This window comes from Spinacia oleracea, chromosome 1 (assembly GCF_020520425.1).
Source record: "Spinacia oleracea cultivar Varoflay chromosome 1, BTI_SOV_V1, whole genome shotgun sequence".
NCBI lineage: Eukaryota > Viridiplantae > Streptophyta > Magnoliopsida > Caryophyllales > Amaranthaceae > Spinacia > Spinacia oleracea.
In genome coordinates, this window is record NC_079487.1 from 37,956,166 (window position 1) to 37,983,888 (window position 27,723).

The 27,723-nt window shown below is 39.7% G+C and overlaps 1 pseudogene; it reads left to right on the forward strand.

Annotated features, from left to right (window-relative positions):
* Window positions 1-22,504: 22,504 nt before the first annotated feature.
* Window positions 22,505-22,605, forward strand: LOC130466548 (uncharacterized; annotated as a pseudogene).
* The last annotated feature ends 5,118 nt before the right edge of the window (window positions 22,606-27,723 follow it).

A 27,723-nucleotide genomic window follows, 5' to 3' on the forward strand; every position in this document is an offset into this window, starting at 1 on the left:
ATTCCCAAAAAGTTAGTTATAATTACAAGAATTATGCACAAAAGCCACCAAGCATGGTGTCAAAAGAACATGTGCAAAAAAAAAAAAAACACATTAATAAAAACAAAGACGCGTAGGAACTCATTCCTCATCCTCGCTGGGCACGAACTCAGGAGGGGTGCGTCCTTCCTTTTGAGCCTTCTCCACCTCAATCTGATAGGTGAGAAACTTCTCAAACCAGCTGAAGGGACGTTCGCTTGCAAATTCAGCATTCCATGCAAGCTCCATACCCCTTCGGATCGATTTCTCACCCAGCATGGCCGACTGGTCGAGGAAGCTCTATGACGAAGTGACTTCCTTGCTAGCCGCCTCCAGTTGAACCTCCAACTCTTTAAACTGAGTCTCCAGACGAGAAAACTCAGCCTCTTTCTCCTTTATCTTCTTGGAAAGATCCTCCATTTCAGAAAAGTTCTGATCAATATGCAGGAGACGAGCTGTGTTCTCAGCATTTTGAGAGGCCGGGGCGGTAGTCACAGCGTCAATCTGTTCCCGCCTGTCGAAGCGAAGCTTCTCCAGTGCAGCAAAATGCTGGTCACCGCACTGACTGGCCAGAAGACGGTGACGAGCTTCTTCATGCACCAAAGCAGTGCGCCACTTTTTCAGCGAGTCCAGCATAATGAACATCTGCGCAAAAATAGTAAGTCAAACAAAAAGAAACGAGTGTGTAAAAATAAAGGTATAACGAAACTTACGTCCAGCGCCGAGGACTGCATGGCGACAAGCATATTCTCGGCCGCCTCAGGAAGAGTTTCAGCATATTGGGGAGGAATGGCACTGCGCATCAGCGTCATTATCTTCCTACGGTCATGAGAATTGAACCCGCCTGAAGAAGGGATCTGATCCAATTCAGCATCTATGTCTTTCTGAGGATCGGGAATTTCTATGGGAAAAACAACGGCCTTAGAATCGCTGGGGGAAACTATAGAACTGCTGGACGAGGAACGACAGGTGGTTACGATGTTGGAGTAAAACTTACCCCCAGAATTCCTAGCTCTCTCCGCCGCAAAGGGATGTTGCGGCGGATGACTTCAGGAATCCCCGCAAGAGGATCAACTGTCCCTCCAGTTTTCTCCAAGCTAGGAGAAGCAGATGCAGCCTTGGGGACGGCAAACCCCTTAGAAGCCTTCGACGTCACTGACTTGAAGACGGGTTTCCCTGTGCCGCCAGCCCTGCGTTTGGAAGTAGGAGCCGCGTCCGTGGTCGCCTTCCTCGTCTTCTAAAAAAAAAAAATGATGAATAAAAACAAGTTGTGAACAACAAAGGAAATCATGTCTGAAGATTTAATCAATACCTTCTCCTCCTCAGCAGGAGGGGGAGCCATTTGCTCAGAAATGGCTTGCTCGGCTGCCTGCTGACGCTTCCAAGCTCTGAAGGTACTGGCGTCGAGTACCTTCGCCAACCAAGACGGCCTGTCCACTTGGCCTTTGGAGGCATCGTCCAGCTTACCCATGGCCTCGTCTGAAAAAACGAAATAAAGACATTAGTGCGGTTTTGATTAAACAGAAGAATTGGAAGTATAGATACATTACCTCTCGGCATATACAGACACAGGCCTACAGCCGAGAGGAAAATGGGATCGCTCAGTTGATTCAGATGAGGCAACCACCCCTCGGGTATGTAGGTCGTCTTGTCCTTGATGACGAGCGGCCTGACCAGGAACAGCAACGAGATCCGCTCCCAGAGCTCGGCGGAGACGGGAGGTAAAGAAGTACCTTTCCCAACAAAGTTGGGCTTGACGTTCCAGCGTCTCATCCTCTCAAACATCTCCAGATTGGTGGTTTTGATAACCACCCACTTCTTCCTCCAGTGATGCCACTTAGACGCCTTCCCCATCACCGTCCGATAGGCCCCTTTGTATGTAAGAATCAGCCAGCACGCGGCGGCTCTCGAAACTTGGGACATAGAGGCGATTCTTAGGAACGCCGGAAGAGAAGGGGTGATGCCGGCAAGCTCGCAGCGAGCAATATAGACAAACACACCCGCCCAGGAGTTCGGGGACATTTGGCAAAGGCCAATATTAAAGCCGTCCAGCAACTCTACCACAAAGGGGTGAGGGGGGAATCTCATACCCAGCTTCAAAAATGAGCCGTAAACGGCGAACTCCCCTTTCACCAGTCCAAAGCTGGTGCAGTCCATGCCAACCGGCATGCGGAATTTATACTCCGAACCTAGATTCAGAGACTCCCCATAGGCCTTCCCCTCTAGGGTGAGGAAATTCAGCCACGTCTGAAGTGGGAAAATGGCGCTGGGATGAAGGTGACCTTCCTCCCCACCTGACGTACTAGCCGGCGCGGCATCGGTGCTTTCTGGGACGTCCTCTATAGGAGAAGAGGATTCTCCTTCGAACTGCTCCTCGTCTTCTATTCGCGCCATTAAATCCTGCAGCAAGCCAAGACTTGCCTCAAAACAGGGACAAACTTGAAAACAGAAGACGTCAAAGGGACAAGATGACGCCTTCAGTTTGACGAGACCCATGACGCCTTCAGTTTGACGAGACCTTTACCTGATAAATCAAAAGAGAGTTTGTGAAAGAACTTGGATGAAGAACTGCAAGAACACGACTTTGAAGATCGTGGCGGTGCTACGGTGGATGTCGGTGGATATAAGACGCCGGAAATCGCTTTCTCCTATTGCTCTCAAATGATCACTGGAAATGAGGGGGGAAATCACTCAAATTGGCCACTTATTTATACAGGGGTAAGAAATGATTACCCCTTCCACGCGTCATCACCTTGTTGGACACTCCAAGAGCAGTGAAAACTAACGTCTGTTTTCACTCCTCATGAGGGGCAAATGATGTGGGCTTGAACAAATCTCCCACAAAGCCCAAAGAGGCAGCCTACGACTCATACTGATCAGATGGGCCCAGGCCTAGAAAGAAGGCCCAAAGTCCTGCTACTCCACCGGAATAAAGACAGAGCCCCATTTAGCAAAGCCCATTCTCTTTAAAAGCCGGTCCAAATATGGCAGGTCCATCATTGCAGGCCAATGGCCACGTGTCCTAAATCCCCAAGGGTCACGTGTCCCATAGTTAGGGTTGAGGGTGCAGTCCCCAAGGAACCCTAGCACTATAAATAGCTCAGATCCCAAGGTAAAAAGGTATTCAATTCTTGCCCAACCACAACAAACTTATCTTTGCTCTGCCTTCTCTCTACAAATTATTTATCTCTCTAGCTTATACTTACTTAAGCATCGGAGGGAATATTCCTAGGGGAATATTCTTGTTTTGCAGGTTGCCAGAAGTTCGTGCCAAGTCATACTTGATACCTCCGAGGAGCGCGTGCCACATCAGCACCGTAAAAGTTCCCACAACAAACTTCATCATCAAACTTACATGCTCGAGTATCCATCACAATACATAACTTAACTAACAACTTCATTATGCATAAGCTTGTATATAGATTGAGTCTTATTAACATTTGAGTACTCTTAGGGGTCGTTTGGTTGATCGTGAGAAGCAGAACTTCCTAGGAAGAAGTTCTTCCCACGTATAAGCATTTCCTAGGAAGTGGGTGATATTATTTGGTTAAACATGGGAAGTAAATTCTCATAGGAAGTTTCACTTACCTAAGGGAATGTAGGTAAGCAACTTCCTCTATTTTGTAGGAAGTAGAACTTCCAAGGAAGTGTGACTTTCCATGTTTTTGTCAACCAAACAATACTCTAATCTTTCACTTCCTAGGAAATCATACTTCCTATATTTTTCATGTCAACCAAACATCACTTTAGATGTTACAACTCTCTAATGTTAGAGAAAACATTTTTTACATACACTTGAACTATATCACAAATTTTTATTGTTAGACTTTTATTTTTATGTGTTTCCTTATACAAATTTTTTTAGTATACTTTTTATAGGTAATCATGACATAGTATTGTCATAAATTAACCGTATTTAATGTATAATTTGTTAGGTTATGATACATATGACAAAACATAAATCATGCGGAAAACCTTAATGCCAAGAAACATATTATTTACACATAATCATATAGCACAATTTAGATGCATACACTTTGTAGCGTGCCTTCCCTAGCTGCGCCCGAACCAAACAAGAACAAGTCTTTAGGACTCCAAGTGTCGTCCCTCCGTAGATAGTCCACAGCACGTCCGTATCCGCCTTAAGCTTGACCAACTAGAATCGCCCTTAAGGTTCCTAGGAATTTTCTGCTAAAATGGTTGCAAGTGTTTGGCTGATTTTTGCTTCAAAATCTTACCTTTGAATACTTCAATGTTGTGTATAAATTTGTGACCCTAGGCACCTATTTATAGAGTTATGGAAAAGGACTTATAATCCTATTAGAATAATAATTTAGTTTAATTAGAATCCTGCTAGGACTCTATTAAATAAACTTTATCTATTAGGATTAGGATTTAATCATATGACGAATCCCGATAGCTTTAGGATTCGTGTAACACGCACAAGAGCAACGCACAAGCACCGCACGCCCGCGCGCAAGCCTTGCGGCCCACGCCGAGCGCACAGCGCTGAGGCCCACTGCTCGCAGCCTGCCTGATCCGTGCGCGCGCCCAAGCCTTGGCTGGGCCTGGCCTTGCGCTGGGCCTGGTCGAGGCTAGGCGTGTGGTTTGTTGCGCTTGGCTTGCTGGGCGACGGCCTGGCTTCGTGCTGGACCTTCGTCTAGCAAGCCTCGTCCGATGCTAATTCGTACGATACACTTCTGATTAAATTCCCGATTTCGGAATTCATTTCCGATACAAACAATATTTAATATTTCCGATTCCGGAATTAATTTCCGTTTCGAACAAATATTTAATATTTCCGTTTCCAGAAATATTTCTGATTCTGGTAATATTTCCATTTCCGATAATATTTTCCGATACGTACCATGTTTCCGTTTTCGGCAACATTTACGACTTGGATAATATTTATATTTCCGATACGATCCATATTTCCGTTTTCGGCAATATCATCGTTTTCGGAGTATTCATTTCTTGCTTTTGACTATCTTAGCTCCCACTGAAACCAAGATCCGTCGATTCCGAATATCCATAGATAGAGTATTTACTGCCATTAAATACTTGATCCGTTTACGTACTATTTGTGTGACCCTACGGGTTCAGTCAAGAGTAAGCTGTGGATTAATATCATTAATTCCACTTGAACTGAAGTGGCCTCTAGCTAGGCATTCAGCTCACTTGATCTCACTGAATTATTAACTTGTTAATTAATACTGAACCGCATTTATTAGACTTAATATTAAATGCATACTTGGACTAAGGGCATTATTTCCTTCAGTCTCCCACTTGTCCTTAGGGACAAGTGTGCATTTCCTAATTCCTTTGTCGCTCGATGCTTGCTCTTGAACATTAGGTAAGAGTTGTCATCCTTATTATAACCAGAGGTGTTTCTCGGTTTCAGAGTTCAACTGATCAAATAAAACAGATAATCATAACCTATGATTCATTTGAGCACGGCCATGCATTTTACAGTTTCTAGCTCTCCGAGTGGCCTTGTACAACTTTCAGCATCTCATCCCGATTTATGGGAGGACAATCCCAATCTTGCGATCTTGAGATTAGACTTTGTTTGATAGGTGATTACCTGAGCGTTGCCTTTATAGCCTCCTTTTACCGTGCGACGGTTGGTCAACGTCAAAGTAAGCTGTTCTCAAACAAGTAATCTCAAATCACTCAGGTATTGAGGATTAGTGTCTAATAATTTTAATGAAATTTACTTATGACAGATTTTCATCTCTTACAGTAAAGTTTCATAGGTCTGTCCGATACTAGTCTTCCCAAAGTAAGTATCTATGCAAATGATTATGACATTGCCATGTCCACATAGTTCAAGAAACAGAACTACTAGTCATCTTGCATTCTAGTCGTCTGACGTTTGCTATGCGTCCATCTTTATAGAAAACTCCGACCAGGGACTATTTTCAACTTTTGACATTCAAGTTCACTTGATAGACATTTTTTAGTCACAGGACTGGTCCTGACAGTCTATCTTGAATATATCGTCAAATTGAAGGGACTCATCATTTAATAAACCACAAATTAAATGGAAAAATGAATTCTATTCATTTATTGTGAATGATTAACCAATAATGTTTTACAAAGAATTAAACTCTAAAACTTTAAAACATTAAACAAGGACATCAAAGTCATTCTCCAATATGCTTGATTCCCATAGCTACAGTGTGCGAGTTGTGCTTCGCCTGCGGCAAAGGTTTAGTCAATGGATCTGAGATGTTATCACCAGTTCCAATCTTGCTTATCTCGACTTCTTTTCTTTCAACGAACTCTCGTAGAAGGTGAAATATACAAAGTACATGCTTGACTCTTTGGTGGTGTCTAGGCTCCTTTGCCTGTGCAATAGCTCCGTTATTATCACAATATAGGGATATTGGTCCTTTAATGGAGGGGATTACACCAAGTTCACCTATGAACTTCCTTAGCCATATAGCTTCCTTGGCTGCTTCATGTGCAGCAATGTACTCCGCTTCAGTTGTAGAATCCGCAATGGTGCTTTGCTTAGCAGTTTTCCAGCTTACTACACCTCCATTGAGGCAGAAGACAAACCCAGACTGTGATCTGAACTCATCTTTGTCGGTTTGGAAACTTGCGTCCTTATAGCCTTTAACAATTAATTCATCATCTCCACCATAGACCAGGAAGTCATCTTTGTGCCTTTTCAGGTACTTCAGAATGTTCTTGGCAGCAGTCCAATGTGCCTCTCCTGGCTCTGACTGGTATCTGCTCGTAGCACTGAGTGCGTACGCAACATCCGGTCGTGTATATATCATAGCATACATTATTGGACCAATCAATAATGCATATGGAATCCCATTCATTCGTCTACGCTCATCAAGTGTTTTTGGGCACTGAGTCTTGCTTAGAGTCATTCCATGAGACATGGGTAGGTAGCCTCGCTTGGAGTCTTCCATCTTGAACCTTTCAAGAACCTTATTGATATAAGTGCTCTGACTAAGTCCAATCATCTTCTTAGATCTATCTCTGTAAATCTTGATGCCCAGTATGTACTGTGCTTCTCCTAGATCCTTCATCGAAAAACATTTCCCAAGCCAAATCTTGACAGAGTTCAACATAGGAATGTCATTTCCGATAAGTAATATGTCGTCGACATATAATACTAGAAAAGAAATTTTTCTCTCACTGACCTTCTTGTATACACAAGATTCGTCTGCGTTCTTGATGAAACCAAAGTCACTGACTGCTTCATCAAAACGTATATTCCAGCTCCTTGATGCCTGCTTTGATCCGTAGATTGATTTCTTAAGCTTGCATACCTTTTTAGCATTCTTTGGATCCTCAAAACCCTCAGGCTATGTCATAAACAGAGTTTCTTTTAAAACGCCGTTTAAGAAAGCGGTTTTGACATCCATCTGCCATATTTCGTAATCGTAATATGCAGCGATTGCTAACATTATCCGAATAGACTTTAGCATTGCAACTGGTGAAAAGGTTTCATCGTAATCCACACCGTGGACTTGCCTGTAACCTTTTGCAACCAATCTAGCTTTCCATCCTTGTCATTTTTCAGTTTGAAAACCTATTTTCTTCCTATGGCTTGGTAGCCATCTGGCAAATCGACCAAATCCCATACTTGGTTTTCAGACATGGAGTCTAATTCAGATTGCATGGCTTCATGCCATTGCTTGGAGCTAAGGCTCGTCATAGCTTGTTTGTAAGACGCAGGTTCATCACTTTCAAGTAATAGAACGTCATAGCTCTCGTTTGTCAAAATACCTAAGTACCTTTCCGGTTGAGATCTATATCTTTGCGATCTACGCGGGGTTATATTTCTAGATTGTCCATGATTCTCACCAGATACTTCTAAAGATATCTAAGTTTCATCCTGAATGTCATCTTGAGCATTCTCTAGAGTTTGTTGTTCGACTCGAATTTCTTCGAGGTCTACTTTTCTCCCACTTGTCATTTTGGAAATGTGATTCTTTTCCAAAAAGATACCATCTCGAGCAACAAACACCTTGTTCTCAGATGTATTGTAGAAGTAATACCCCTTTGTTTCCTTTGGATAGCCCACAAGGATACATTTATTAGATTTTGGATGAAGTTTGTCTGAAATTAATCGTTTGACGTATACTTCACATCCCCAAATCTTAAGAAAAGACACATTTGGAGGCTTTCCAAACCATAACTCATATGGAGTCTTTTCAACAGCTTTAGACGGATCTCTATTTATAGTGAGTGCAGCTGTATTTAGTGCATGTCCCCAAAATTCTATTGGAAGTTCGGCATGACCCATCATTGATCTAACCATGTCTAGCAAGGTTCTGTTCCTCCGTTCCGACACACCGATCCATTGTGGTGTTCCAGGAGGAGTCAATTCTGATAGAATTCCACATTTTTTTAGATAGTCATCAAATTCATAGCTCAGATATTCACCGCCTCTATCAGACCGCAGTGCCTTAATCTTCTTGCCTAATTGATTCTCTACTTCACTCTGAAATTCCTTGAATTTGTCAAAGGATTAAGACTTATGCTTCATTAGGTAGACATAACCATATCTACTGAAGTCATCAGTGAAAGTGATAAAGTAGCTGAAACCACCTCTAGCATTTGTACTCACTGGTCCACATACATCTGTATGGATTAAACCCAATAGTTCAGTTTCTCTTTCTCCAACTTTAGTGAAAGGTTGCTTTGTCATTTTGCCAAGTAAACACGATTCGCACTTACCATAATCCTCTAAGTCAAATGGTTTTAGAATTCCTTCCTTTTGAAGTCTTTCCATGCGTTTCAAGTTAATATGGCCTAATCGATAATGCCACAGATAGGTGAGATCTGAATTATCCTTTTTGGCCTTTTTCGTATTTATGTTATAAACTTGTTTGTCGTGATCTAATAAATAAAGTCCATTGACTAATCTAGCAGATCCATAAAACATCTCTTCAAAATAAAACGAACAACTATTGTCTGTTATAAAAAAAAGGAAAATCTCTTAGCATCTAAGCAAGAAACAGAAATGATGTTTTTAGTAAGACTTGGAACATGGAAACACTCTTCCAGTTCCAAAACTAGGCCAGAGGGCAACGACAAATAATAAGTTTCTACAGCTAATGCAGCAACCCGTGCTCCATTTCCCACTCGTAGGTCGACTTCACCCTTGCTTAACCTTCTACTTCTTCTAAGTCCCTGTGGATTGGAACATAAGTGTGAGCCACAACCTGTATCTAATACCTAAGAAGTTGAATTAGCAAGTATACAGTCTATAATGAAAATACCTGAAGATGGAATGACTGTTCCGTTCTTCTGATCTTCCTTTAGCTTCAGACATTCTCTTTTGTAATGGCCTATTCCATTACAATAAAGACAACTTGATGTGGACTTGTCCTGCTTTGTTTTAGCATTGCCCTTGGACTTTCCACCTTTCTTGAAGGGTCTCCCTTTAGCCTTGAGTAAATCCTTGGCTTCACAGTCGAGTATTATCTCAGCCTTTCTGACAAGGTGAACAAATTCCGCAACTGTTTCTTCTCTTGGTTCACTTAGGTATAGTTGCTTGAAGCGACCAAACCCACTGTGCAGTGAATTGAGCAAGATAGAGACTGCTATCCTGTCGCTTATTGGCGTTCCTAGCAAACTTAGGCGATCAAAATATGAAAGCATAAGCTCCACATGGAACCTTAGTGGGACGCCTACCCTTTGTTTAGTGCGAAGGAGCTGAACATGTGTTTCTTGGACCTCCATCCTATAACACCTGTTGGGAGAACTAATTAACCTTTAGACCAGACATTGATTCAATCAACTCATGGATGTTCAGGTCCCTGTCCTCCGTGCTTCCACGACAGATATCCCTCAGATTCTTGATGAGCGTAAAAGGTTCGTAAGCTACAAACCTTCTAGTTCATTCATCAGGGATATTGTTCAGCATGAGACTCATAACCTTTTTGAGATCCGCATCCCAGGCGGAAAATCTTTCAGGGGTCATGTCTCTGGCATAGTAGCTTGGCATGGGATGTAACAGTACATACTCAAGTCCATTGAGTCTGACTATTTCAACTAGCTTAGCTTCCCATTCAAGAAAATTTTTTAGGTTCAGCTTGACCATAAGCTTAGAACCCATGATGATGTTTTGATTGTTGTTTGCCATAGTTAAAACTACAATTGAAAAAGAATAAATAATCATTCACAGTTTCTCTTAATAAACTTAAATTCTAGCATAAATGCATAATTTAATGTTCATTAAGCATTTTATTCAAGTTATGTGTTCCGGAAGGTGTGAATAAAATGATTCCAAGATCCTAAAAACCATTGAAGAATTAAGCACATTATGTATTTAGACTCAATTCTAAAATCTTTTAGGTAAGAAAAAGCCTTTTACTAATAGTCTAGAAACTACTCTTGGTTAATAGGTACGTCTAAGAGTTTATTATATCGTTGAGTTTCACCAAAACTAACATGTACTCACAATTATTTGTGTACCTTACCCCTTTAGGATCAATAAGTAACACCTCGCTGAGCGTAAAACTATTACTAGATTGATGTAAAGGTTATCCAAGTAAGTGTTATTTTGGCATGGCACCTTTTAACTCAATTTTTAAGTTCGGAACTTAAGGCTCTTACTATGTTGGTTAGATTTTAAGTGAACTAAAATCCTTAGTCATGCAACATAATCAAGCCACAATCTCATGCATATTTAAGATATATTTAAAAGCAATAAATAACATAAAGCATGCATAAGATAAGTGTGATCTAGTATGGCCCGACTTCATCTTGAAGCTTCAACTTCAAAGTCCGTCTTGAAAATGGTTGGAAACTTCGTCTTGAATTTCACCGTGGGAGGCGCCATTTTCTTCAAACAGGATAAGCTATTATTAAACTAATTACAACTATTTGATGGTACGCAGACCATATTTGAATTGAAAAACAAATTTTGGTGCATTAGACCAATTACATTCAAATTAATGGTATGCAGACCATATTTTCTATCCTATTTGGGCCATACTAGTCACTTCATAACCTGCAAAACAGTACATATACAATATATACCATTCACCCATTCATTATCATGAATGGCCCACATAGCTGGTTAGTAAAACACGTTATGCATCACTTAAATATTTGCAGCAATTAATCAAGGGCACCAATAATCTACCAATTATTCAGTCCTTATTAATTCTAATCAAGTTGTTTAACCTTAAAGGATTTGTAGACCTAATCAAGAGTTTATGACTAAAATTGCTCCCACTTAAACCAATAACTTTATATGCTTTACTAATTTTAAACATAAAAATGTATTTCTAGTCTAACCGGAAACATACAAGTTTAATTAAAATTTAAAGCTCATATAAAATTATAATCGAATCCATTTATTTAATTTATTTTTCAGTTGAATTAAATGAATTTAAATTAATTCAAGGTTTAATTTTAGTAAAATAATTAGTATAAATTAAAATTTATAATAATTATAATATTCAAAATTAAAATCCGAGAAAACAATTTAAATTATTAATTTTAAAATTAATTAAAATTATTTCTGTACTGAAAATTTCAAATTAAAATTCAAAACGACTCAATCGTAACACGACGAGCACTTGGGCTTGCGCCCAAGCCCCATCGTGTGCAAGACCGATCGCATGGCCATGGCACAATGTTAGCAGCAGCCACGCGCAAACGCAGCAAGCCAAGCCACGCTTGCGCGCAGCCTGCTCGCCCGCATGCATCGCAGCAGCTCTCGAAGGGATGCATCGCTCGCTAGGCGCGAGCTGTCCCTCGTGGCAAGGCAGCGCTCGTTGGTGCGCGGAGCACTGCTCGCTGGGCGACGCAGCTTGCACTCTCCCGCGCGCGCACCTCGGCCTTGTGCTACGCCCCTTCGCCCACCGCCCATCAACACAGCACACACGCCCAGGCTCCTCGCCTCGCGCGCGCGCCATGACTTGGTTGCTCGCTGCATTCGTATCGCACGGGCGACGAGCTCCCTTGCTCGTCGTCGCGTGCCCGCACTATACAACATCCCTTAAGGGTAACACGTAGCTTCCATTGCTTTGTGCGTGGAACATTTATGGGCGTCTTTCAAAAAAAAAGTTTAAAATTTTTAATTCAAAATTAATGACAAATTAATAAAACATATTAATTTCATAATTTTAGGGCGAAAAATCGAAAATTTATTAATCAATTAATTTCCGATTAACATGGATTCAAATCTAGGTCATAAAAATTTAAAATTTAACATAAATTAACAATTTTTATGGTGGATTTTAATCATTGGTACCTAATTAAATTATTAATTAATCATGAAAATCAAATCAATTCTAAATTATTCGAATTTCAACAAATTAATCATAATTACAAATTAGGTTGTATGATTAACAAGTCTAGGCATTCATAATTGTTAAACATATACAGTAGGTCAATAAAAAAACTCAAGATTTATCAACAAGAATCGCAAATACTTAATTTAACATCTTAAATTTACAAACTTTTGCGTTCGAAAAACTAAAACCTCCGAAAAGTCATAGTTAGGCTTCGAATTTGGGAATTCTGGGTTCGGCCGAAAATTTTAGAATGCCTTTTACATGCGGAATTGACACAAAAATCACTCGATTTGGATGAGTAACGAAGAAACTGCCAAAAAACTGCGTACATATAATTAAATAAACGCAAATTTGCAATTAATTACGAAAATTAATCACCCCTTTAATTCTTTGCAAATTTGTAAAATTTAACCATGTTCATGCAATTTAGATTATGAAAATAATAAGAGGCTCGTGATACCACTGTTAGGTTATGATACATATGAATAAACATAAATCATGCGGAAAAACCATAAAGCCAGGAAACATATTATTTACACATAATCATATACACTACAAAAAAACGCGTCACTTTTCGACGCTTTTCTGGTAATATTTCGACGCAAAAATCCGTCAATATTTCACATTTCGACGGTCTGACAGACCGTCCATATATTTACAGCCGATATTTTTCGGCACAAAAAAGCGTCGAAAAATACAACACATATGGACTGCCTAGGTAGTCGAAATTTTTTGTCGGTTTAAAGCGTCACAATTTACACATTTTTCGACGCTTTTTGCCGTCCATATTCCGCTCATTTAGACTGATTTCCCCGTCGCAATACAAAACTACTTTTATAGGCGTCCCTATTCTCCTAGGTTCGCACCAATACTCAGCAAGTTTCGACGAAGTACTCCGTTGTTTTATGCCTTTCTACTTTCCCTCCAAAATAATATAGACTCTTTGAGCGTCACAATTTTCCGCTTATTTTTTTAAAATTTTTTTTAGTAAAAATAGTATTTGATCTAAACCATGATGCTATTTGTTTATATTGAATACACATGGATGCACAACCCGATTTAAATTTGAATATGTATAACATTATCATAGAATCTCAAATTAATTTATACGTAAAATAAATTAGCTTACAAAAAGTGAAGCTTGGAAAAAAGTTATAATAGTATCCATTCATTCATTTGAATTGTCCAATAAAACCAAATTAAAAACAATATTTCTAAAACAACTACAATCCTAGCGTCATTTTTCTACATTAATGAAGATAGTCCAAAGATAAAATAAAAAAATCTTAATTACGTACTAATTAAGCGAGAAAATCCTATCGACATGCTAGAGCTTAGGTTGTAGACAAATTGTTGATCTCTTATCTATATTTCACCATCATCACTTGGATCATCAATAATCTGCAAAGAAAGTTTAATATGTCAAATTATCGATCCATAAACTTTACTAACACATCGATCAAATCACCTTAGCATGTGAAATTTGATAAATAAGAGGCTTCACAACAAACTAAAAGATTAGAAAGATGTAACATGAGCACTAGCATAGTCAAAGAACAATGGACCTTCAAACAACAAAAATTCCTAGTGCATTGAAATCAAACTAAAAGAAGAAGCTATATAAAGCTAGAACATGTACTTATCATGGAAATAACTACTAATTAAGACAACAACAACACGTGTTATCCAAATCATGATTTTATGGCTTCGTTTAACTGATCTCAATCACATCTATAATTAGATTGATATAAGTGTACTATAAGAACAACCTGCTTGAAACTAAACTACAAAACAACTAATTAAACTACAAAACGGGCATAAGTTGAATGGAAGAAACTAGTATGCAAGAGTAAAGAAAGTCCCAAAAGTACATTCATTGTTTGGTTGGTTGGTTGTGTAGAACAGATCAACAACTACGAAACGGATCATAAGATGGAGAAACATTTGTTCTTTGTGATTGTTGTGTTTTCCTGTATCTCTCACTCAGTTCAAAAATGTTGTGTTTTACAATAAGCAATTATTATAATAATTGGTGAATAACCCATCATTTCCTGAAACACTTTCATACTTATGCTTCATAACAATTTATCTACCAATCTAACACAAAACCACCTTCCTTCTTCCACATCACACTCACAATATGCCACATGATCCAACAAATAATCACTCAAATCCTCAAATTATACGAATCCAATAACTAAGACCAACCAAATGAACAATTCTCTAAGAAATTACCTTGCTTTTAATATCCTTGTCTCATGTGTCAGCATTCTCTTCACCATTGCCACCAGAATCATCATTAATCTGCAAAAGAAACATTTTAATATGTCTATTATATGTTGCATTTCCCATTGGCCTCATTAAATATCCAAATACGAATACGAGATAATGGAGGGATTATAGTGACAATAGGAAGCTGAACATCAGAACAGAACAGTTGTGATCTGATCAGAACATATCAGTTCTAAACAGAACAGAACAGATCAGTTTGAACAGAACAGAGCAGAACTGATCTGTTCTGTTCTGTTCTTTTCTGTTCAGAACTGATCTAATCTGTTATGTTATGATCAGATCAAAACTGTTCTGTTCTGTTCAGAACTCATCTGTTCTGTTCAAACAGAACAGATCAGTTCTGAACAGAACAGAACAGATCAGTTCTGAACAGAACAGAACAGATCAGTTCTGTTCCGATCAATTCTGCTCTGCTCTGATCAATTCAGTTCGCATCTACATTTATTAAATGCATTTGTTTTATTGGAATGCAAATTTTAGTTACTCCGAATTCAGTATATTCTAATTCAAGAATAACTAACCATATGTATTGCTGATTCCGCACCATCTAAAAGGGCGGATGAAACATTTCCTTTGCGTACTTCCTTCAAAACTTGTCCCAAAAAAGAAGCAATCATTTTAAAGGATTGTGTTGTTTCATCAAACTTGGAGTTCAGGACTTGATTTTGTTCTGCAAGGTCCGCATTTTGCTTCTTGACAATCGATAGTTCTCCTTTCATGTTCTCCATTTCCATAGCATTGTTGCTAACACAGGTTGACCCTTCTTTCCTAAGCACCCCTTCGACTCCAAATATGTCACTTTTCTTCACTCCAAAGCCATAATTCAGAGGACGTTTAGGTACTTCACCTTTATATATAAGCTCAGTAAAGACCGCATTCTCAATTTCAACCCTAGACATAGATGAAGAAGAACTGGCAAGGTTTTCTTGGACCTTATTGTTTGCTTCTTCCTGTTAAATAATATGAAAAGTGTAAGCTCGAGATGATAAAATATCACAAATGCAAGCACATAAATTCATCTTAGGCCAGTAATGTTCTATTATTGGATGTTGATATGAATGCTAGATTGGGTGATCTTGGGTTAGCTAGGCTTACATTGCTCACGTTCTAAACCAGAAGCAGATCTGTACTACAAGGAAATTCTACATTTGCCAAAAATTGAACTTACCTAAAATGGCATATTTTATCATTTGCCAAAAAAACAGATGATGCTTTGTGTGTTGCAGATCTATACTACAAGGAAATTGTGAGTTTGCACGGGATACCTAAAAGTACAGTTTCCGATTACAAAGTTTTTGAGCTATTTTTGGAAGAGTTTGTGGAAGCTAGTTGGTAGTAAACTACTCTTTCCTCGGTCTCTATCATCCACAAACTGAACTTACCAGTCATACATTGGGTACTCTACTTCAAGGCCTAGTGAGCAAGACTACAAAGGATTGGGATACACGGCTAGCACATACTAAATTTGCTTACTGTAGGACGCCTTCAAGTACTACGGGTGATTCTCTAGTTGAGATTGCTTATGGAATCAATCCATTTCTACCTATTGACTTGGCTAAACTACCTAAATAGGGACAAGCACATTTTGATGGCAAGATCGAGTAGACAGGAAGCCTATGGATTGTTTATGAAGACTTGTTGGGACTATGGAACCAATTGTTCTTGGTTTGGATTCACTTGGGTTCAAGTTACAAGACAATGGAGTTAAATTTGTGACTTGTCTTAATTGGATTCACCTGAAGCAATAGTCCTAAACCGTGTAGGACTAAGCTAGTTTACTAGTTATTTATTATTTACTTTATTTTATATCCTATTAGGATTTCTGGAGCAAAGTATTCCTAGTTAGAATAGAATTAGAGTAATGTATACACCTATATATATGGTGTAACTCACATAGAATTTTGTATCAGTTTTTGCTTTAAGAACTAATAAAAGAAAGAGTTATCTGACAATTCTATTCAGATATTGTAGAGAGACTTGTTGAGTTTTGCAAACTAGACGTTATACTTGGTTTTCTATTCTACATTACTCTCCCAACAACCAAAGAAAAGAGCGAAAAACAAGTAAAGAAATAGAAACAGAGTCAGAGAAAAGAAAAGAAAAAAACTTGCAAATTTGCACAAGCTTTGGTTGGTTCATGCACACATATTTGGTTGCTTTGGTTGCAAATTTAAGTAACAGTTTGTACAGCTTTGGAAAATCAATTATGAACAATATGAGTGTAGTTTGCAGAAAAGATTTGGGAAATCATAGATTGCAATGTCAATGCGTTGCTAGTTGCCTTTACAGATGAGGCCGGGATAGTTCTTTGATAAAATTATTATTTGAGTATGTTTAATTGTTTATCTATGTTCTATCTCTTGCAACTGCATTACAGCTTTTCACTCCAAGTCTCCAAGGAATCCAACTGTTCTTTTTCCATCAGTTTGGTGATTGTGTAAACAAAAATAAGATGGGTGTGATTGCAATTCACCATACCAACTCTCCCACATTGAAGGTGTATGCAAGAAGAGGAAAGAAAAAGCAACCAACAGTACAAGACAAAGAGACAGCATAAGGGACAGAAGAAGCAGCAACAGCCAAAGGGGCAGAGGGGGCGCAACAACCCTCCTTAGAGGATGCAACCTGACTTTCATTAACATCTTTTGTCCTAGTTACTTTAGCTTAATTACTTTTGTCTTATTCTGAAAAGTTGTATTAAAAAGGGGAGAAGGGAGAGACAGAGAACCATCTTGGAATTGAATGGTTAAGTGGGAGAGTTGAGAACCTCTCGAATAGTTCTCTAGTCTGTAATCAAGCCTTGAGCTTTATCCTTAAATAATATAAACTACTTCCTCTATTTTCCTGTATTCTCCCTGTGGTGATATCAGTGGTTTGCTTGGAAATTCTGAGTTCCTTACAGTGATCATAAGTGTACAAGGCATATCATTGCTCATTGCTAGGTGTCATGCTGCTATTGCTAGGATGAGTGTTGTTTGTCCTTCCATTTGTTTTGCCTTATGATTGTTTGTTTATTTTAACTTGATTTGTTTTTATATATTTTTAACACCTTTTCAATTTGCTACAGCACAAAACTATTGATAGTGTCCTAGAACGTGGTGAGAGGTTGGACAGCTTGGTAGAAAAGAGTTCACATCTTAGTGCTGCATCACATGTGATTCACAAAACTAAGATATAGCCAAAGCACCTGCCTGCTTCCATTTGAAAGATGAACCGTACTAAAAAAACGCACCAAGCAGAATAAAAGAGCATGCCAACAATCAGGACTAAAATTACTTTAAAAGACAAGATTGTAAATATTGAATTAGCTTAATGCAATGTATACCACAAATTGATGAGAGAGTGTGCCCTCTTTAAAGCTTCCATCTTCTTTGGCATAAACTGTTTTGTAAAACGCCAATTCGCTAAACTTTCCCTTCTTTTTCTGCAATGTTAGGAAAAAAAATATATCAACATACTTATGTGAACAATTTCATGTTTTAAGTTCCTATCTGATTAATACCTATAGCAACTGAAATGCAACAAATCAAATAAGGTAGAAAATCATACCAAATCTTCTCTTCGATTAGAAAAGCTTGTAGCACCACTGTTGTGCTTATGTCCGTGTAATGCTCGGGCATTTTTTCCCATTTCACATTTTTCCTAATTTCATGAAACCAATGTTAACATGAATAGGTGAAACACTTGCTAAATTTAGGATCGTTCGAGGTCACAAACCTGGGTCTTTGGTAAAAGCCAATAATCGGCCAAATCCGTCCAACTCCTATCGGAGACTCCATCAGGTTGTTTGGCATAGTTCTGTTCTCGAGTTCTGTTCACTGGATCGAAATAATCCTTCTTCAAAGTGTATCTATGTTGCTTCCATGGCTTGTCAATACGCATCAAAAGTGCATCGTTAACTATCTTGCCTTCGGGTATCACAAAATGATTCCTCAAAGAAAAAAGAAAAATCAAGTTACACCATATTTCATCTCCAAAACACCACATTGGTAAACGATTTTGTAGAAAGAAAAATGCATGACTCGACATATTATTATTAATGGAATGGTATACTTATGTTAGAATGGCCACTAAAGCTCTCAGCATCTTCATAGTCATATTTGAGAGTTGTTATTAATGAATTTATTAGCATTACACTTCTGATTAGTGACAAAGAACTAACATTTTATACTTAAGATGGAAGTCTTACTGTCCTAGGGAAGTAAACAAGCTAGATTAGAATGTAGACAAATCATTCCTCGTTGTATAATCACCATTCACCAAGCTTATAAAGGAGATAACTTACTATAACAGAAGAAAAATGAATTGTAATCTGCTGATTAGATTAAAAACTTGCAGTGTACTCTACATTGATCAATTCACATTAAAATATTATCATCCCTGTAAAGGCGTATCAAAAGAGACCAGTCTAACGGAACATGAGCAGAATAACAGGGTCAGAGGGAGTATAGTAGGGTTGGGGAAAAATTAGTGTGAACAGATTGGAGAAAGGACGGAAGGGTGTTAGTACAATACTGCTTTAATGCACGAGACATAAGTGTGTTTTTACCCTACATTTACTCAGAATTAAGTTCTGATCAGTTATATCCTGATCTGATCAATTCAGTTATGATCAGTTCTCATCGGTATGTTCTGATCTAATCAATTAGTTCCAACCAGAATAGACTCTGTAAAAGAAGAAGATGAAGTCAATGATTTGCTTATTGAAGCAAAAAATGGAGATGCTATTCTTATATTGAAAGAAATGGCAGAGGAAGAAGAGAAGCTGCTTGAATTGAGAATTCAGTTGCAGTACAAATGTGGTATGATCCTCAAGGCATATAAAACTCTCATTAAACACACATTTTTCGTGTCTGGAATCTGGAACTAGCAACTCAGTGAGTATGATTTTATTTGGTGTAAACATATTTTTTATTCATGTTGGCTATCCAGTTTAAGTTTCATATGTGATAATCTTGTATGTTTGTTGTATAATTGTTGTGACATTTTTACAGAAGAAAGCAAAAAGAGCAGCATAACCAAGAAAAGAAACCAACCAGAAAGTCTTAACCAACAAAGCAACCTACCAAAAATAAATCTACAATTATTCCAAGTGTTAAGAACGATAAATACACATACCCGAATAAGTGTAATAATATTGGCTTTTAACTGCTTGTTCACCTCACGCCAACTATGTACTCCCACTGGACAAATCTATCTATTTTTGCAATATCTCCGAGGAAACTCACAAGGATGGAACCACCTTTTCGAATAGGTTGGTTGAATTCATTGAACTTGACAATGTATTTGAATCCTTTTGCATCTTGCCAGACTTCTCGAGGTGGAACTAATCCTTTCACCAGGTATCGGTAGCTTAGGAATTTCGGCTATTAAGTGCAAGTGTATGGCTGATTTTTCTTCAAAATCTTGCCTTTAGAATACTTCAATTTTATCTATAAATTATGACCCTAAGCACCTATTTATAGAGGTATGGAAAAGGAACTGGAGTCCTACTAGGATACGAATTAATTAAACTAGAATCCTAGTAGAACTCTTATTTAATTAATTTATCCTTTTAGGTTTAGAAATTTAATCATATATCGAATCCTGATAGCTTTAAGATTCGTATATGAACACAAACACACACACGCACGCACAGCAGCCCACGAGGGGCGCCATGCGCGCGCGCAGCCCGCGAGCACTCGCAGCCCATTGCCACGAGGCCCACACGCTGCCGCAGCCTTGGCGCGCGCTGGGCCTGCCTTGCGGTGGGCCTGGCGCAGCCTTGGCTGGTGCGTTGTGGCGCGCTGGCTTGCTGGGCGATGGCCGGGCTTCGTGCTGGGCGATGGCCCGGCTTCGTGCTGGGCCTTCGTCTGACAGGCCTCGTCCGATGCTAATTCGTACGATACGCTTCCAATTAAATTCCCGATTCCGGAATTTATTTCCAATACGAACAATATTTAATATTTCCGATTCCGGAATTAATTTCCGTTTTGAACAAATATTTAATATTTCCGTTTCCAGAATTATTTTCTGATTCCGATAATATTTCCGATCCTGACAATATTTCCGATCCTGACAATATTTCCGTTTCCGGAAATATTTCCGATTCCGGCAATATTTCCATTTCCGATAATATTTTCCGATACGTACCATGTTTCTGTTTCCGGCAACATCTACGACTTGGATAATATTTATATTTCCGATACGATCCATATTTCCGTTTCCGGAAATATCATCGTTTCCGGAGTATTCATTTCTTGCTTGTGACGATCTCAGCTCCCACTGAAACCAAGATCCGTCAATTCCGAATATCCATAGATGGAGTATTTAATGCCATTAAATGCTTGATCCGTTTACGTACTATTTGTGTGACCCTACGGGTTGAGTCAAGAGTAAGCTGTGGATTAATATAATTAATTCCACTTGAACTGAAGCGGCCTCTAGCTAGGCATTCAGCTCACTTGATCTCACTGAATTATTAACTTGTTAATTAATACTGAACCGCATTTATTAGACTTAATATTATATGCATACTTGGACCAAGGGCATTATTTCCTTCAGGAGGCTCCTCTTCTACCACATCATTGTCGCTAGACTCAACGACTCCCTCTTAATCCTTCCCATTGGACTTAGGATCCTCATTGGCTCTAGGAACATCATCCAAAGTCTTCCCACTCCTTGTCATGATTGCATACATTTACTTAGGAGGTTGACCTTGGGGTGGGAGACTTGTATGCACTTGTGGCTCTTTGATAGTGCTAGCTAGTTGAGCAAGTTGGGTCTCAATCATCTTCAAGTGAGTGTTGGATTGCTTGAATCCATCCTAAAACTCGACATTCTTCTTGGCTTGCGCCCCCACAAACGACTCCATGAGAGCCTCAAGATTAGACTTAAGAGGCGGGAGTGGTGGAGGTGCAATGCCATAACCACTAAGGTTTGCTTGATATTGGTTGCCAAAGTTCCTCGGTCCGTTGAATCCGGGAGGTGGCAATTGAGATGCACCATAAGGATAACCCCCACTTGAGGCACCCCTAAATTTCCCATAAGAGTAGTTATAACCCCCTCCACCTTGATGGTTGGCATTATAACTCCCTTGGTTGTATTGGCCTTGATTGCCACTTGAGGCACCCCCTAAATTTCCCATAAGAGTAGTTATAACCCCCTCCACCTTGATGGTTGGCATTATAACTCCCTTGGTTGTATTGGCCTTGATTGCCAAAACCTTGAGATTGACCATAGGGCGCTTGGCTTTGATAGCCTTGTGCTCTATAGCCACCTCGATTTTGGCTATCATATCCACTTCCTTGCCCATAGCCTTGGTGGGGACCATACATGGAGGGCCCTCTAGGTTGCCTAGCAAAATTAGGATTGTTAGAGTTATCATTCCTAGACCTCCATTTACGGCATTAGCATACTCTACATCAAACTCGCCTTCATACGAAGGGCCATAATCCACAAATGACGAGTTATGAACTAAGGGGCATGCATCGGGGGAATGACTATAGTCTTGGCAATTTTCGCAAAAGAAGGTGCCCGGAGGCATTGAGCCATAAGAAAAAACCTTGCTCTTCCCCTTAGAGAGAAGAGTGGCCGAAGGAGGAGGGATTGTAGACGGTGATGGCGGTTGGCTCGAAGCTCTCCCCGCGAATGGTGTGTTTTCAAGCTTCTCCAAGCGCGAGGTAAGCTTCTCTATCATCCGTGCTTGCTCTATGGCGTACAGCGAACCCTTGCCATCTTCACTCCTACCTTTCCCATCATAATCCATTGTGCCTACATGCCAAGATTGGTAGTTTTGAACTACATCCTCAATGATTTCCTCTATTTGATCCTCGGTTTTGTTCATCATGGGGCCTCCCGCGCCCGCATCAAGACTTGTCTTCGAACTTGGACTCAACCCCAAGTAGAATGTTTGGAGGAACAACCATTTAGGGATCCCATGGTGAGGGCATTCCCTTTGGTATTCCTTAAAACGATCCCAAGCTTCGAAGAGTGACTCATCTCGCTTTTGCTCAAAGGATTGAATCTTGTGGAGACACTCCGTCGTCTTCCCATGCGAATAGAACTTGTTTAAGAATGCACTCGTCACCTCGGTCCAAGTGCGAAGTGAGTTGGGCTTGACCTCCTTGTCAAGCCAATCACTTGCCCGCCCAAGTAGAGAGAACCGAAACAATGTCAACCTCACGTAATCCGATGTAACACCATTGTGCTTGATTGTGTCACAATAGTGCTCGAATTGCTTGAGATGTTCGTGAGGTGATTCATTACTCTTCCCACAAAAGGGGTGGCTTTGTGTTAGGTTATGATACATATGACACTACATAGATCATGCGGAAACAACCATTAACCCAGGACAACATATTATTTACACATAATCATATAGCATAATTTAGATGCATACTCTTTGTTGCGTGCCCTCCCTAGCTGCGCCCGAACCGAACAAGAACAAGTCTTTTAGGACTCCAAGTGTCGTCCCTCCGTAGATAGTCCACAGCACGTCCGGATCCGCCTTAAGATTGACCAACTAGAATCGCCCTTAAGGTACTAGAAAATTTCGGCACTTTATGAGCAAGATGTGTGTTTTAATTTTCTCTCAAAAAAAACTCACTTTTGAATACTTTGAAACTTATGTATAAATTATGACCCCTAGGCCTTTATTTATAGAGTTATGGAAAAGGAATCGTAATCCTAGTAGGATACGAATTAATTGGAATTAGAATCCTACATGAATTCTATTTAATTAATTTATCCAATTAGGAATAGAAATTTAATCATACACTGACTCTTGTAGATTCAGGAATCACGCATGAGCACAAACTCACACACACACGGCAGCCACAAGGGCTGCCCATGCGCGTGCGAGCAGCAGCCCGCGTAGCACGGCCCACGCAGCCGTGGCCCTTGGCGCGCGCTGGGCCTGCCTTGCGGTAGGCCTGGGCGCTGCCTTGGCTGGGCTTGTGGCGCGCATGCTTGCTGGGCGATTGGCCCCGGCTTCGTGCTGGGCCTTCGTCCGGCAAGCCTCGTCCGATGCTAATTCGTACGATACGCTTCCGATTAAATTTCCATTTCCGGAATCTATTTCCGATACGAACAATATTTAATATTTCCGATTCCGGAATTAATTTCCGTTTCGAACAAATATTTAATATTTCCGTTTCCGGTAATATTTCCGATTCTGGTAATATTTCCATTTCCAATAATATTTTCCGATACGTACCATGTTTCCGTTTCCGGCAACATCTACGACTTGGATAATATTCATATTTCCGATACGATCCATATTTCCGTTTCCGGCAATATCATCGTTTCCGGAGTATTCATTTCTTGCCTGTGACGATCTTAGCTCCCACTGAAACCAAGATCCGTCGGTTCCGAATATTCATAGATGGAGTATTTAATGCCATTAAATACTTGATCCGTTTACGTACTATTTGTGTGACCCTACGGGTTCAGTCAAGAGTAAGCTGTGGATTAATATCATTAATTCCACTTGAACTGAAGCGGCCTCTAGCTAGGCATTCAGCTCACTTGATCTCACTGAATTATTAACTTGTTAATTAATACTGAACCGCATTTATTAGACTTAACATAGAATGCATACTTGGACCAAGGGCATTATTTCCTTCAGTCTCCCACTTGTCCTTAGGGACAAGTGTGCATTTCCTAATTCCTTTGTCGCTCGATGCTTGCTCTTGAACATAAGGTAAGAGTTGTCATCCTTATTATGTCCAGAGGTGTTCCTCGGTTTCAGAGTTCAACTGATCAAATAAACAGATAATCATAGCCTATGATTCATCCGAGCACGGCCATGCATTTCACAGTTTCTAGCTCTCCGAGTGGCCTTGTACAACTTTTAAGCATCTCATCCCGATTTATGGGAGGACAATCCCAATCTTGCGATCTTGAGATTAGACTTCGTTTGATAGGTGATTACCTGAGCGTTGCCTTTATAGCCTCCTTTTACGGTGCGACGGTTGGTCAACGTCAAAGCAACCAGTTCTCAAACAAGTAATCTCAAATCACTCAGGTATTGAGGATTTAGTGTCTAATAATTTAATGAAATTTACTTATGACAGACTTTCATCTCTTACAGTAAAGTTTCATAGGTCTTGTCCGATACTAGTCTTCCCAAAGTAAGTATCTATGCAAATGATTATGACATTGCCATGTCCACATAGTTCAAGAAACAGAACTACTAGTCATCTTGCACTCTAATCGTCTAACGTTTTCTATGCGTCCAATTTTATAGAAAACTCCAATTAGGGACCATTTTCAACCTTTGACATTCAAGTTCACTTGATAGACATTTCTTAGTCACAGGACTGGTCCTGACAGTCTATCTTGAATATATCGTCAAATTGAAGGGACTCATCATTTAATAAACCACAAATTAAATGGAAAAATGAATTTCTTTCATTTATTGTGAATGATTAACCAATAATGTTTTACAAAGATTTAAACTCTAAAACTTTAAAACATTAAACAGAGACATCAAAGCCATTCTCCAATATGCTTGATTCCCATAGCTGCAGTGTGCGAGTTGTGCTTCGCTTGCGGCAGAGGTTTAGTTAATGGATCTGATATGTTGTCATCAGTTCCAATTTTGCTTATCTCGACTTCTTTTCTTTCAACGAACTCTCGTAGAAGGTGAAATCTACGAAGTACATGCTTGACTCTCTGGTGGTGTCTAGGCTCTTTTGCCTGTGCAATAGCTCCGTTATTATCACAATACAGGGCTATTGGTCCTTTAATGGAGGGGACTACACCAAGTTCTCCTATGAACTTCCTTAGCCATATAGCTTCCTTTGCTGCTTCATGTGCAGCAATGTACTCCGCTTCAGTTGTAGAATCCGCAATGGTGCTTTGCTTAGCACTTTTCCAGCTTACTGCTCCTCCGTTGAGGCAGAAGACAAACCCAGACTGTGATCTGAAATCATCTTTGTCGGTTTGGAAACTTGCGTCCGTATAGCCTTTAACAATTAATTCATCATCTCCACCATAGACCAGGAAGTCATCTTTGTGCCTTTTCAGGTACTTCAGAATGTTCTTGGCAGCAGTCCAATGCGCCTCTCCTGGGTCTGACTGGTATCTGCTCGTAGCACTGAGTGCGTACGCAACATCCGGGCGTGTACATATCATAGCATACATTATTGAACCAATCAATGATGCATATGGAATCCCACTCATTCGTCTACGCTCATCAAGTGTTTTTGGGCACTGAGTCTTGCTTAGAGTCATTCCATGAGACATGGGTAGGTAGCCTCGCTTGGAGTCCGCCATCTTGAACCTATCAAGCACCTTATTGATATAAGTGCTTTGACTAAGTCCAATCATCTTTTTAGATCTATCTCTGTAAATCTTGATGCCCAATATGTACTGTGCTTCTCCTAGATCCTTCATCGAAAAACATTTCCCAAGCCAAATCTTGACAGAGTTCAACATAGGAATGTCATTTCCGATAAGCAATATGTCGTCGACATATAATACTAGGAAAGCAATTTTGCTCCCACTGACCTTCTTGTATACACAAGATTCGTCCGCGTTCTTGATGAAACCAAAGTCACTGACTGCTTCATCAAAACGTATATTCCAGCTCCTGGATGCCTGCTTCAATCCGTAGATTGACTTCTTTAGCTTGCATACCTTTTTAGCATTCTTTGGATCCTCAAAACCTTCAGGCTGTGTCATAAACACAGTTTCTGTTAAAACGCCGTTTAAGAAAGCAGTTTTGACATCCATCTGCCATATTTCGTAATCGTAATATGCAGCGATTGCTAACATTATTCGAATAGACTTTAGCATTGCAACTGGTGAAAAGGTTTCATCGTAATCCACACCGTGGACTTGCCTGTAACCTTTTGCAACCAATCTAGCTTTGAAAACTTCAAGTTTCCCATCCTTGTCCTTTTTCAGTTTGAAAACCCATTTGCTTCCAATGGCTTGGTAGCCATCTGGCAAATCGACCAAATCCCATACTTGGTTTTCAGACATGGAGTCTAATTCAGATTGCATGGCTTCTTGCCACTGCTTGGAGCTAGGGCTCGTCATAGCTTGCTTGTAAGTCGCAGGTTCATCACTTTCAAGTAATAGAACGTCATAGCTCTCGTTCGTCAAAATACCTAAGTACCTTTCCGGTTGAGATCTATATCTTTGCGATCTACGCGGGGTAACATTTCTAGATTGACCATGATTCTCACCAGATTCTTCTAAAGATCTCTGAGTTTCATCCTGAATGTCATCTTGAGCATTCTCTAGAGTTTGTTGTTCGACTCGAATTTCTTCGAGGTCTACTTTTCTCCCACTTGTCATTTTGGAAATGTGATCCTTCTCCAAAAAGACACCATCTCGAGCAACAAACACTTTGTTCTCAGATGTATTGTAGAAGTAATACCCCTTTGTTTCCTTTGGATAGCCCACAAGGATACATTTGTCAGATTTTGGATGAAGTTTGTCTGAAATTAATCGTTTGACGTATACTTCACATCCCCAAATCTTAAGAAAAGACACATTTGGAGGCTTTCCAAACCATAATTCGTATGGAGTCTTTTCGACAGCTTTAGACGGAGCTCTATTTATAGTGAGTGCAGCTGTATTTAGTGCATGTCCCCAAAATTCTAATGGAAGTTCGGCCTGACCCATCATTGACCTGACCATGTCTAGCAAGGTTCTGTTCCTCCGTTCTGACACACCGTTCCATTGTGGTGTTCCAGGAGGAGTCAATTCTGATAGAATTCCACATTCTTTCAGATGGTCATCAAATTCATAGCTCAGATATTCACCGCCTCTATCAGACCGCAGTGCCTTAATCTTCTTGCCTAATTGATTCTCTACTTCACTCTGAAATTCCTTGAATTTGTCAAAGGATTCAGACTTATGCTTCATTAGGTAGACATAACCATACCTACTGAAGTCATCAGTGAAAGTGATAAAGTAGCTGAAACCACCTCTAGCATTTGTACTCATTGGTCCACATACATCTGTATGGATTAAACCCAATAGTTCATTTGCTCTTTCTCTAACTTTAGAGAAAGGTTGCTTTGTCATTTTGCCAAGTAAACATGATTCGCATTTACCATAATCCTCTAAGTCAAATGGTTCTAGAATTCCTTCTCTTTGAAGTCTTTCTAAGCGTTTCAAGTTTATATGGCCTAAT